The following is a 14,473-nucleotide window of genomic DNA, read 5'->3' on the forward strand; positions in this document are numbered from 1 at the left end:
TTTTGTCTCGGGGCTTAGAAGTACAACACCCACTCAGTAGCTCAGCTTGATCTCTCTTTTTATTATTTTTTGTATATATACATTTTTTTTTCTGCCGTGACATTAAATGCTGGACAGCAGGGAGATTTATTTTTTATACATTAAAGTAATAGTAATAGTTTCTTTGTCTCTTTCTCACTCACTGTGATACGTACACTTACTGTAGAGGAGGCTGCTATCACATATGATTCTGAAGACAGATCCTCCTCCTGTATCAACATCACATACCAAAAACTGAATTAACATGATGTAGGAATTGGGCAAACACCTCAGAACATTAAACAGTGCAAAGGCACAGATGACTCTATACTGTTCTGAAACATGATAAATGAATTATTTTATCAAGTGAGGGCTTTATGAGATTATGTTATATAAGAATGATTTAATAGATGCTTTAATGATTGTCTGATTGGCACGGATCATTTCAGGTTCAGTGAATGAGACTATTATGCACATTTATCACTAACACTACAGTAGCAAATACAAAACTAAAAAATGAAAGACACAAAAGAACAGAGAGAATACAAATACAAGAAATAAATAAATGAGCTTGCAATAAAAAACAAACAAAGGTTTAAGCAAGGTGAATGGAGGATCTTTGGATCCTTGCATGTGTCCTGTTGAGTCTTCTTATGTTGCAGAGTCTCAAGACGAAGTACTAATAAGAAACTGATGTCACAACGTAAGCTGGAAACAAACAAAGAAAACAAAATTGCAGCAAACACTGGAACAAACAAAAGAAACAGAAACACAGCCAACTCTGGTTCAAACTGCAAAGCTAGGACTAATAATAAAGAAACAAACAAGCTAACTACACTAGCAAGATTAATAAGCTGTGAAGAGGAACTAGAGGTCTGGGAAAAGGTAAATAGAGGAGGCCGGGAACAAACAAGGTTGACAGGTGATGCATTAGCAAAGAACTAATGGATGGAGACCAACTTAAATAGGAATAACAAAAATCACCTGCTAAAAACACAAACCTGCAAACACTCAAACCAGTCGAGACATGCCCCCAGAAGTGCAAGAAAACACAAAACAGGTAAACAAAAATACAGAGGCTTCCAGGGGACACTGCCTCAGCTGGTCGGAGAAGGGAATCGTAACATGTACGCCACAGACATACATGTTTACCTACTGAGACTAGAACGTTTTCACTGCAATGTCAGCTTTTATCATGGTAAAGCGTGAGCACTCGTTTGTTGTCATCAGAGAAATTCACTACCTTTCACGTCTCCCTTCATGTCTTGTCTCCATAATGGCCTACAATCCTGAACCTTTGAGGGAAAAAGAGAGAGTTTCTTAAGGGATAAGATCTCCCCTTGTACAACAACAAACGCAGCTCTCCAAAGAAATGAACAAAGGGGGTAAGGACACAACGTAAAGCAGTAGCATTGTCTGAATTTGCCCACAGTGAGAGAGCTTTAATAAAAGCTTAAATAAAACCTGAAAAGTTGTCTGTGAATCTCTGAGCCTCGGGCACATCAGACTTTCACCCTGGGGCTCTGATCACAAAAAAAAAGAAAACTGTAAAGTAACCTTAGCAGTCTGGGCCTGGAGACCTTGAAGTGCTCTCATGCCAACTGTGACAGCTTTGAAGCACACAGACAAAAAAAAATATGATTCATTTTATAATACTTCTACAAAACACGGCATTATGTCCTAAACTTGGAGCACACTTGATCTTGCTGCACTGATGGCGGTAACTAAATGTGTTTGAAGAGTGAGTGTACAATGTCTCTTCAGCCATGAAAACATCAGTGTACCAACCACACAAAGCACCTCTCATTCTGCATGTATTAAATGAAGAGCTTGAGGTAGCAGAATGTTCCACAGTTGCTTCAAGTACCGTGTTTCATTACTGTATGTCCAATTACTGGAGTTCTCCATTCATTTCTTTTTGGTGGTAAGGCCACTGCTACGTTAGCTCTGAGTGGTGCGGTTGACTGCAGGCTTCTATTTTATTAATTCTGACTTGTAGGTGTTGCAGTCCTCTATTCATTTGGGTTGTTGGAGCTGACTACAGGCTCTTGCATCACATAGTAATCTGACAGGAAGATGCAAACAAACACACAGAAATAGGAACAGCAATTAGCTTCAGGCCAGAAGAACTGCAGAGTGTACATTTATTTCGGCTGTGTATTAACACCATCACTTATCATCAGAAATGAGCCATTGTTATGAGAACAAAAAGGTAGCGTGTACGTATAATCACCTGCACGGTGTAATGAACGTGTTAAACTGCTGAGCAGCTGTGGTTCTCGTTGCCACCACTCTGGGCTCCTCTCTGAGTGTCAACACATTACAAGTGTGATTCTACCACAGCGAACAGTCTGTAAAGGCACTGAAGCCATTTCTTCTCTAATTACACCAGAAATAGAACATGATGGTGCACCTGCTTGTCTCTCTTTATTCCCTCCCCCACTGAAGGCAGCAGTGCGGAAAGCATCACAGGACTGTACAGAATAGGAAAGAAAAGAGCCTTGCAAAAATCATCGTTGGCATCATTGTTATGTGCCTATTTAAACTCAGACATATTAAGGGTCATAGTTTTACAGGAGAAAGGAGGAGTTGGAGGAGAACAATGATCAATGATTAGATCCACTTTTACTCACGCTCTCAGTCCATACAGCAGTTTTCATGAAATGTTTGAGACAGAGAGAGATTCCACTCACCTCTAGGTACACTACAAGAAAAAAATCAAACAAATGAAGTATATTCTATTTTAAATAAGACAAAATGCATTCAAAAAGACAACTGAAGCCTCAAAAGAGAATATGACTACCCAGAGTTCTACACAAGGACAATTTTGCAAACCCACATGTGCAAAGCTCAGTAATGTACCCAGGCAGTTACCTGCAATTATCTATTAATGAACTCCACAGCCTTCCAGAAGACCTGACCCATACCCATAGTGTAGTTAAACACAGAGGGCCATCAGCCACAAGATTAACATCACCTGCTGGTTTTAATGTTGCAGTGCACAGGGGTCAGCATGGACCCGTCTGTGTCTACACAGCTTCACATGCATGTAAGCTGCCATGCACTGTGTTGTTCGACACCTGCTGATCATGGCCAGCTTTACATTTTTCTGATGAAGCATGTTTGCATCTCCATATACTTATTTCCACACAGGGCAGAGTGGAAAAATAGGACATGCATGCTATTCCTGCAAAAATACTACGGGGCTGTTTTGGGCAATACACACAGTGGGTGACTGTGGCTGTAATTATTACAGGGGTGGAAAAATGACCAGCACATGAGCTCAGGCTGGGATTAAAATCACTTCCCAGCACAGGTAGCATTAAAAATCATCCCCCGCACCTAGAGAAATGAATCCAGCGTGGACGGGGCTTAGGATGCATTTAAAATATCTTGTTACACATCTACACAGTTTCTGATGTGTTTATATCTCTTACTTTTTAAATTTGTGCCTTTTGTTAATCTTCTCTATTCTAGTGAATTTGCTCATTTGCAGCTCTACAGCTAAATTTTTCACTGTCTGCATCTCTCCATTCTGTCCTCTTCACATTCCCTCTCTCTTTTTTTTCTCCTCTCGCCTCCTACAAAACTCTGGCTGCCTCAATGTCACGGCAGCGAGGCAAAGACAATTAAGGTGTATAAATATGTAAATATGGTCACGGCAGCTCAGCGGGAGGAACAGCGTAATGACATTTTCTGCCCTCGTTTGGCTAATCCCCAAGACACCTCCAAATTAGAAACCTTAATGACAACCAATAACGCACAGATGGTCAAACTCTGGGGGCACACTGGCCCTTCTCATGCTGCCCTGGCTCCTTGTGGTATTGCTCTTCATGCCAGCGATATATACATACACATACACACACACACACACACATGCAAAGGGGCACACAGAGCCAGCACCAACATGCAGGGAAACAGGCACACAAGCATACATGATGCAGAACACACGCAGACATGCACAGCACCTAGCCAGATGCCACCCGTTCCCAAGGGGGTGATCATGGTCGTAACTAGAAGGTCAGGTCTTGGCAGGCCGTTTAAGGCCAGGCCAGTCTCTGCTTCAGTGTGTTTTCTCTGTGTTTGTGTGTGTATTTGTGTGTGCGTGTGTGCTTGTGTGTTTGTGTGTGTGTGTGTGTGGAGGTTATTGTTTGGTGTCTCAGGTAATATGTCCGGTGAGGCTTTGTGGCAGATGTCCACCATTCATCTTGCAAAGCTGACGTATAGAAACATTCCCTGTGGTCACATCTTAGGAGAGAGAGAGAGCGAACACAGAAAAAGATGTGTTTGTGAGTGTTTATGTGCGTGTGACACACACACACATACACACACACACACACACGCACACACACACACACACACACACACACACACACACACACACACACACAGAGATCAAGAAAGAGATGGAGTGCTAGATGTTTTGGCTGGTTTCCTACAGTAATTAGTTCAACCTAGCTATTTGTTCTTCCTACCTCTATTAGATAGGAAAATGTTTCTTCTGGGAGTGGACAAGTTTTTCAGAGGACACAACTAAAGAGTAAGTGCAATAATTTGTTGGAGTCGAGTGGGAGCGCATCTAATATGTCAGTCAGGTCAGAGAGAATGTGTCAGGCAACAATTGATGATGATTAATTGATAATAATGTGCCTGTATGTCACACACAAGCTGAGATGTAGGTGTTTATTCCAAAAATAGGCTTCAGTTCAAAGTGACACTGACTGGATAACATAAAACTGCCTTTCTTGTGATGAATGAATGAGGTGTGTCCCTTATGAGACTTTTAAAAAACATGTTTTTACTTTAGTCAGTAGCTCACCCCTCACATGCTGATAAAGATGCAATACTGAGAATTCAGTTCTACACTTACGAAGCGTCTGCAAGCAGCCTGTCCCTGCATCAACATAATTTTTTTTTTTTTTTTGCCAGTGGTTGGTGCTTATTGTGTTTAAGTACTGAAAAGACTGCTTATTTATCATCAGCCCGGTAACAGATACCTTGTGACAGAACGCTTCTGTTACTGTAAGCAGCACACCTTCCTATTTATTCTGTATTTCTTTAATAGTTAGCAGAATGAAAAAACAGAAAGTATCAGTAAGGACATACTATGCATTAAAGTAGCAGAGCTACAAGTGAAAAACTCTTGGCACATTGGTCAGAACACTAGCAGGCTAACAATAACAATGCCATTAATGAAAATAATCCCAATTGTGGGTTGTACAGAGTTGTTTGAGAATGTATGCTAAAATAAGAAAGTAAAAAATAGGAAATAATAAGTAAGAATAGCTTAATAGGAGGTCAAAAACTGTCTGTGAATTTGAACATTGCACATTTCTGCTCTCTCATCTGTGCTTGATGAACGTGCACCCAACTCAACAGTGACTCAACAAACCAGAAGTACAACAAGATGAGAACTTAAAACTACTACAGATGAGCATGCACTAAATGGCCACTGAAACATTTTTTTTTGCAAAATGCAGGGATATTAAACTATAGTTGAAACATCCTGTTTCTAATGTTCACACATTAAAAAAAGTCTACTCCACCTGCAAGGCCGTCACTGTGATGCATATAAATTCAGTAAGTGATAGCCAGAGCCACCTAGAACAACAGCAGGTCTATTCACAGTAAAAGCAAAGTTTGCACATTCTTCATCATTGTTGTTCATCACTTTGTTGAACTTTGGTACCATGCTACGCTGATCTTTGGCTGTGGCTTTGCCCACATCTAGTGTTTACCAGTGCTAGTACAAATGAAAAGCTAATTAGCCTACTTGTGTCTCTAAAATTTCTAAAGTGTACTATTAGGCATGACTGAGACCAGACAAACACAGTGTATTGAACTGGAAACAGTTAAATGATGGACAAAGACTGTTAAAAACACAGAGTCTCTGAAAGTACCTTAACATTACATGATACAATGTCATATATGCAAAGTCCATGTGGTAACTGAAAATGGCTCATTTCAAAGCCACCTTCTGAAACCTCTGAGCACATTTTTGATCCTGAGTAGCAGTGCCATGTGGAGGCTAATTATAAATGTATCTCACTTGCAATCACCATCAAATACACAGGAACCTCAGTTTCCAAATTTGTCATTCCTCTTTCTCGTGCTTGGTTTACCATTTGTGAATTGAGGCACAAAAGCCAATGTGTACCTGACAGGAGCTTTAGTACAGCTAAAGACTTGAAGTGCGTTTGTCAGTTGTTGGAGACACAGGAAGAGTGAGAGATACAGAAAATGTGCCTCCACCTGGCAACCTTGCAGATATTCCATTACCCATCTGTCCTTACCCATAAAGTACACCTCCTAAAAGATATAAAATCATTCATTATACACATCGATAAATGGCTGAAGACTGAAGAAATAACTCCAAATTCATTCATTACTCAACCAAAAAGTGTAATGACCCTTTGACTTGAACCATTTCTGCTCATTACACCACCTGCCTAGTAACAAAGCAGAAGCTGTGATTCCTTTGTAGAGATGTACTTGTTGATTGGTAAACCATACATCAGGAGAAGCATCTGCTGTATTGTGCACTGTAAATAACACAAAACACATTTAATTGGCCTGTCAGATCAAAGCTTTCTAACAAATACCACTTACCTCGGAGCAGGATTACCAGCTGTATATCTGCACAACAGTTTTAGGCTTGAAAATCAAATCAGCAATGTATAAGAAGCATGCTGGGTACGAGTCCAACAAGCACTGCTTTTCATCTGTCTTTTTCATTTATCCTGATGAAAGTCTTTCTCTTATAATATCTAAATCCCCTTAATAAGTGGAACAATGGGAGTAGTACATGTTGTTTGTTAAAGGAAATGACTATTGAAGTTGCAAAGCAGAAAGCCTTGTTGGTGTTAAAAGTCATAGAGTAAGATGAAAAGTCAGTATTTACTGTTTATAGTTTCCTGTAAGCATTAAGATCAGTGGGGTCCAGTCCTGGTCCTCAAGGTGTGATTAGGCAATCACTGTAAGAGCTGTAAGTTCAGGGATGGTTAGAAAACTAGCAGGATAAATTGGACACTCCTGATTTTGATAGTCATTGTATTGGCACTTGATTTGATTGACAGGTAAGCAGATACAATTTTTAGAGTTGTCCAATTTCCAAAGCTCTTTCACTGCCAGTGAAGAAAGCCATCATTAGACTGTAAAATCAAACCAAACCCCTCAAAGACATAGCAAATTCAGATGTGGTCAAATCTACTATCTGGGACACTTTTTAAAATAAAGAACACTCTGGTAAGCTAAGGAACATCAAAACAACGGTCAGAGGAGTTCTTTCCCAGGAGAAGAAAAAACCTTTTACAACAGTCATCCAGATCAAGCAGACTTCAAAGGGTTTTCTACGTGTTGCATACTACTGGTCTCAAAACAGTTAGCTTAGAGAGTTAGAGTTTGGCAAAAAACATGTAAAAAATAATATGATACGTGAGCAAGTGCAGCACACAGTATTATCAATAGATCCTAGGACAAAGTGTAATTTCAGTGGGATGAATACCATAATAGAAAAACTCAGATCATTACTGCAGTTGTCCCTAGGATAACGATAGGTCCCCAGAGATGATTCACACAGGTTGAAGATCTAATTTTAGCTATGAAAGGGAACCTGAACACCTGAGGACCAGCCTTCAAGCCCAGGAAGATATTTTGGATGATTTGTAGCTTTGTCTCTCTGGTTCCGCATCCTGATTTTGGTCTGAGCATGAAATGACTTCTTTGTTCTCTTTCTTTACTGTGAAGCCTCTAACACAGACCGGTAGCCACTATATCTTTATGTTTTTGTTTTTTTTTGCATTTTGGTCCTGAATGAACAGATTTATTTCCATATTTAGGGTACCTCTCACTGATTCTTTAATGTGAGCAATCTTCCCCATAAATATGGAATTATTCTTTTTCCCTTTTATGGTCTCTGTTAGATGTTTTCTGTACAGGGCAAATGACATTTTCTAGTGCTAAGGCTCTAGTGGATAGATTTTTATTCTTTTGTGATGAATGCCAGATTGTCATCTTTTGTATATTGAACTGTGGCACATGCAGGATCATGGTGACATCTGGTAGCCATACAGATTTCATTTCTCTAGGGCCACACGTGTTGGCTTTCCTAAGCAAAATATAGATTACAGCCTTTTTTTGAGGGGTCAGCACAACTTGCAGATGACTACACTCCAAAAAAAAAAAAAAAAAAAACATCAACAAGAAGACTTTTTTCCAAAAGTATCAATGAAAGAAAAGGTCTGCCAGAGGGTTAAGTGAAATTTCTTTTTTTTTTTACTTATAGAAAACAAGCTACTACAAATTTGTTTCTAATTTTAAAACTTTTTTTTTTTACTTTTTGAAACGCTCAGTCTTTTGAATCAGCTCAATTTAGTTCTAACACTCAGCCGAGTCCTTTTTGAAAACACAAAGACTAACTCAAATGATCTTTTGCAATGGATGCATAACCACAATATGCCAGAGAGCAGTTACTGTATCACTTTGTTTAATCCTATAACGCACATGTCCAGGGTAGGCATGGCTAACTCAGACATACTTCTAAGACGCTGTGGTTCACTTTTCAAGCTCTTTTTCACCACAGACTTATTCAGTGCAACGTGACGCTGTTGTAAAAAAGGACTCGTGATAGGAGGGAAGCTTCACTGTGACACTGTAACAGGATTGACAGCAGCAGTGTTGCTGAGGTTGCAGGTGCTTTTCTGTATTACTCTCCAAGAGTCTCATTGCAAAGAAAAGCTCTCCAAATATTTCCCTAGCCAGGGGTTTACACAGTATCTGTTTCTTATGGTAATTCCTGTACTCAACCAGTCCCCAGTTACCATGGCAATCACTCACTCTGCAGGCTCTGGTTGTTTGGGGAAGTTGAGCTAATACTGACACTGCATACGACTTACAGTTTTTGTGTATGAAGAACTGGGTAAATTATTCAGTGGAATGAAGCAAAACAATACCACACAAACGGAAATGGTACATTTTGCACAAATGAAGCAGATTAATGGACTTGGTTGTTTTTATAGTGAACAACTACCACACTTAAACATGAAGGCCATGTGTGGATGGCATTGTTCGTGTTTATGAAACAGCACATAAAATGCTTGCCTTTCCTTGTTAGTTCTGCTGGTCAGAGATGTCGATGTCATCCAACACAAAGAGCCTCACTACTTAACGGATGCAGGCCTGAATCTCGTGTGAAACCAGCTCCACTGATTCAGTGCTTTTACAGAACTGCAGAGCACAGCAATAACTTATTCATCTAGAGTGTCACATTCAACCCTAATTTTGACAGATCTGCTGACTGAAAGCTAATTCCACCACACAAATCTCTTGTTCACTGTCAAGAAAAAAAAATTCAAGCTGTTTCATTTTGGTCCCAAGTTCTTGGCGTACAGTTCTTTTGTTGTTGTTTTTTTTATTGTTGTTTTTATTTATTTATTTATTTTTTTTGCTGAATAGCTAACTTCATTTTCAACAAAAATGAAAAGAAGGCACAATGATAGCAGTGGGCACTGATGTGGCTATCGCTCACTTTTCTTTCTCCTACCCTTCTGAAGGTCAGGGGGTAGAACACACTGTTCTTGAGTAACAGCGGGTGTGTGTTGCATTTAAACTATATCTTGGGATATCGTAAGATGTTTGAGCCTCACAGCTTCTACAGAGATTATCTCTTGTTTGGATACTCATAAACTAGAATTACTGCCTCATGGTTGTATGTCTGCGCCAACCAGTGAAGATGCAGTTCACATGCATGTCTGACCAGACCCATATTCTAATCAGTTCATACATGTGTCCTAGTCCTAGTTTGTCCCTGAGATATGGGACAGGCGTGATGTTGACCTTTGGCCGTCAAAATCTAAATAGTTTGTCCCTAACAACAGTAAACAACAGCAGTAAATGCTTGTTCCAAATTTTAAGAAATACCCTCAAGGCATTCCTAAGATATAGTGTTCACAAGAACAGGACAGGCAAACCTCCATGACCCACTGTGACTTCCTAGAAAGAGGCCTATTAATATCTTGTTTCTCTGTACTCTCTGACTGTCCTGACTTGTTGGTGGTGACAGATCACCATCCTACCTGTCTGCTTGGCTTTCTGGTTCCTTCACCTAATCAGCTTCATTGGATTTACCCGCCCTGTCTCCTTGCCAGATTGTTGTTTGCTTTTTACACAGTAACCCTCTAGCCTGTCTTTGGACCTGCTGTTTTGATGAATGACCAATCCTGCCCCCAGTCTTCAGTCTTACTCTATACCCTCAAACCCATCTAGACTTGGGTGTGATTGTTCAGTAGTGCAAGCTACTCACCCGTTTCTCTCTCCCAGATGTATTATTGTGTTGCCACACAGCAGATGCTGATTCCCTATTGCCATATTGTCTTTACTTACCTCTCAACTCTCCACCTCCCAGGCCTGCCTGCTGTACTGTGCTTCGCTACATCATACTGACAGCTTAAACCGACCCACACCCTTCACTAGAGACCTCTACCCACCTGCACCTCCACATCAAACAATGTTTACAGTAAGACCTCATTTTTAATTCATATTAGTCCGCCTACCTCCATTCTGCCTTGACTTACCTTCTGTCCAAAACCTAACCCCATCTACCCAGTGGGAGAGTATCTGCTGGCAGATCATCACTGTCACCACTCGGGGTCTCAGAATCTGTACATATGTATAGCATGTTGTGTTCAACATTTGTGAATGTTGTGAATGACTAAGGCAACTTTGAGAAATTGCTTATGATTATGGAGGTCAGCAAACACATAATAGTGCTTAGAATTGTAATTAAAATGATATTAAGCCTGCATTATATTGTTTAAAACCCATAGGTAAGCTCAAGATTCAGCTTTTGCTTTTTAAAAGCATACAAGCTTTTTACACAAATGTATGCATCAAAAAACACTACAGTGCAGTTAATGTAACCGATAGCTTTCATCCAATCATCCTGTGAGCCTGTGAGCTTTCACAAACACACGTACTGTACACGTGTATACACCTACATAAACAGAATCATGTAACAAATCATTTCGGGCTAATACAATCCTTCACAAGTGAGTTAAAAGACTGCATAATCGGGACAGTTTGTCTGAAGTGGCATGTTTATGTCATACGCTGAGCATTTTGAACTGTAAGTGCTGCAGGATGATTTGAACCAGTTGTTGGAGCTCCAACAGCATGATGACAAAAGCCTTTTCTAGGCTGTAATCAACTTTGCAACCCACGCAGAGGCTGAGGGGTGACTGAGCTGAAAAGATGAATCTGTTAGCTCCTGATCACAGAACAAGCCATACAGTGGGCCAAAGCCTTGCTGGTTTGGCACCGGGAAGAGTCTCAAGATTAAACAGTGAGATCTTTCTCTTGATCAGACCCTCAGTCTGCCCTCCCCAGCATCCCCCTGCACCTGCTAGTCACAGCCACTGATGTATGTGCTCTCCTCTTCCCCTCCCTTTCTTTCTCTCTCACTCTTTCAACTTTCACTGACTGTCTTTCTTCTGCTCCTCTCCTCCCCCTACACCTCTTTTCATAGCTTTTGATTATCCGCATCGACCTAGAACTTGTGTGAACAAATCGGGATTTCATTTCTGCCTCGCTTGCAATCGCTTTCACATGTGCACACTGTCTCACAATCTTTTGGCACATGCAGTATTTTCATTCTCTGGTCTCCATCTTCCCCTCTCTCCAAAGGCACACGTACATGCACATTCATAGAAACTTATTTGGCCTTTCCCTATACTCCTTTAATCATAAACACTGGAAATCATACATAATCCAGGCTATACCAAAGCAGCTCCCTCACTTTCTCGTTTTATCACTGTATAATACAGTACACTGAGGAGACATCCAGAGATGCTGTTACAGTCATTCTCACTGAATTTAGGATGTTTCAGGTAAGTTGTAAAAAAAAACGGCCTCAAGACTAAATGAAAGCAATTGAAAATGCTATTTAAAGATCCCTATAGGGAAATTCTCTGCTGTTAGCACTGAGGTACAGAGCAGCCAGGTTAATATTCAAGGACACTACAGTGATCAGTGGTGATTGCTTGAGGTTGAAGGACAGTTTGTAAAGCCACCTTACTGTCTGTTATAAATAAATAAATGGTAGATGAGCTGCTACTACAGTATGCATTGCTTTTTTTTTTTTGCCATATTCTGGCCTTTAATCTGAGCCCTATGGTTGAAAGACAGTTTGTCCAAAAGTAATGCTAGCTTACTAGCTGATTAATTAGTTAATTGATTGTAAAAGTGTACATTTTCATTTTAGTCACTCAGAAGAAACTAAAACTAATAATGGATTACTCCCTTTACTGGTGCTGTAGCACTTGTAGCATTTCAGGGTTTCTACCCTACCTTTGCTCATTAGAAACCGACCTATTGTGAGGCAGGAATGTGAATATTGTCTGATTCTGGAAAATTTAGCTCAAAGATTTTTTTTTTTTATGCCTGGCACTTGTTAAGGCTAAAGAAAGATCATAAACAACCATGACAATGCACCTAGTCAGAATAGGCAGCATTAATCAAAACTGAATAAATTGTGTCTCAAGCTGATTGTTACATCAGTGTCAGGAGTAGCACTCACACTAGATATTTGAAAAAATATAATTTCCTGTAAGTATCAACCTCCATATTTGGAATTAGGTTGTAGAAAATAAGCTGTAATTGTTTGATGTTCTGAATAGAATACTAACAATAAAACTATTGGCAGATACCTACTCAGGTTTCTCACCAGTCCAGACAGCTCTGTGGCATGGAATCAGGTGTGTAAGAATCCAAAGTCGTCTTAGATGGATATAGTGTCGAATCTGATTCAACCTCCCAAAGTTCCACACATCATTACCTTTTTCATGCATTACTCTAGCTTCCTAATGGGTGCAAGCCTAAAAGGTATTGATGGACATGTGATGGTGATGGGTACAGTTATCTTCCATTGCTTGTTTCTCATTTCCTACAGAACATCTCTGAACACTTTTACTGTGGCACTGAACAAGCTTTAATTTGTTGGGTACTATTTAGAGACATGGATTAATACGCATTTGGTGCTCTAGTGAGTATTTATAGGACAATGTACAGTACATGGGGCTGAATCAAAATAAACTGTAGGGGTTTTACTTGAAGAGGGATCAAATCCTGTTTTCTTTGGTGTCTTCATTGGATTTGTTGACATGAAGAAAAAAATTGATGTTGCCATCCATATCCTCAAACTCTACAGAGAAACAACATTTAACACAGTGTCTGAAGGTTTTCCTAATGATCACAAGAGTTTTGACCAGGCCTTAAAGCAATGTATGAGAAAAGTTTCAGTATTCTTGTCTTTCCCCGAGGTTCTCTGCTGTGAAACGACCCAGAAGAAATAAGTGACGGCAAACAAAAATACATCCAGAAGCAAATACTTTGTAAAAACAGTTGATCTGATTTGAATACTGATGAATTTGCTCTCACTGGTGTCTCAAGGAACCACCAGTCCTCCATCACTAATGAATTCATGACAGCCTGTATTCTGTTTATTCCACTTATTTTCACTTATAATTCACTTATAACACTGTGTGTGTCCAAGGCCAGTGAAATTTGCCGATCTTTTTTTAGCTTCAATCCCAAATATTGCCCCATTTTGGACTTTAAACCAGTTCATGATGGATCAGAGAGGGAGAGAAATGGTGGTTAATAGGAAGCCACAGAGCTGCTTAAATATTAAATGGATGGTGATGACACAGAAAAAAAACAATCTTCTATTCCTACAGCTTTGCATCCAAATCCAAATGGCAAATTGTCTGGTCAAGAAAGCAGCCAAAGGATTTAGAAAAGCCCCATGGAAGTTTTAGTGTCAATGAAATGTCTGTAGATTTCTCCTCTGTATTTGTTTGTCCACTTTATAGACACAGAATTGTGGTCTTAGTAAAAAAAAAAAAAAAGAAAAAAACACTGATAAGTGTAAGTCATGTCAATGTACAAGCAAATGACAGAGAGAAATGTATTCCTGAAAGTAGTGTTTGATTGTCAATATTTTATACAGGCATGACTCAAATATAATGTACAATCGTTTTCCAGAAAAGTTGTGATGCTGTGTAAAACAATAAGACAATAAACAATTATTTGTAAATCCTTTTAAATCTATATTGAATACATTTGACTATGAAAGACAAAATATCAAATGTTGAAACAGAGAAATCAGAGTATTCTTTGAAAAATGTATGCTCATTTTGATTTTGATACCCACGAAACATTGCAAAAAAGTTGAGACAAAGGCAACGTTAAACACTGCATCACCTATTCTCTCTGTGTTTGGTAACTGAAGATAATATTTTTTTTCCCCATTTTTAATTCCAGAAAATATGATTTCACTTCACAAGTTAGACATAACAGAATTTATGTAATAAAATGCAATCACTACATTTAAAAGCACAAAATGAAGTTTTACTCTGCTTACAGATTTACTGTAGCCAGCCTTGGGTATCTTCTTCTTTTT

Source organism: Anabas testudineus, chromosome 17 (assembly GCF_900324465.2).
Source record: "Anabas testudineus chromosome 17, fAnaTes1.2, whole genome shotgun sequence".
NCBI lineage: Eukaryota > Metazoa > Chordata > Actinopteri > Anabantiformes > Anabantidae > Anabas > Anabas testudineus.